This window comes from Arachis ipaensis, chromosome B09 (genome assembly GCF_000816755.2).
Source record: "Arachis ipaensis cultivar K30076 chromosome B09, Araip1.1, whole genome shotgun sequence".
NCBI lineage: Eukaryota > Viridiplantae > Streptophyta > Magnoliopsida > Fabales > Fabaceae > Arachis > Arachis ipaensis.
In genome coordinates, this window is record NC_029793.2 from 134,035,994 (window position 1) to 134,036,613 (window position 620).

Genomic DNA, 620 nt, shown 5'->3' on the forward strand with positions numbered 1-620 from the left:
AGGGTGGTGTCAGATACAATACGCCGGGGACGTGGTGCCTGAAAGTGTGACAGCTCTCCGTCAACACGTCGGAGGCGTAAGCACAGTCAACACGCAGGGGCGTGTTGATGTGGCGACAAAACAGAGCACAGTCAACACGGAGGGAGCGTGTTGATGTGGCAATGAGATAGAGCACAGTCAACACGCAGGAGGCGTGTTGCTGTGGAACCCGTGAAACAGTGCAGGTTGTTGCTAGGTTCCAAGGCTGCAGCAGCATCACGCGGGAGGCGTATTGCAGGCTTGCTTGCATGCAGGGAACACCCCCATCCCGGTAACCAGCACCCTAACACTAACATCCTTTATAAATTTAGTCTTCTTCCCCTCTCCTCCATTGAATTGAAGCAAACAAAGAGTGTGGTGAAGGTATTTAACCAAGAGAGCAAAAAAAGAAGTGTTTGAGTGTTAAAAAAGAGTGTAACGTGGTAGTTTGAAAAAAAGTAGGAGTGTGTAGTGTAGTGTGAGTAGTGGTTTAGAAGGAAAAAAAATTATTGAAAAAAAATTTGTAGTAATTAAAAAAAAATGGTACATAATTATTCGACGCCTGAGAAGTATATTATCAATTATTTGGAGTATTAAATTTA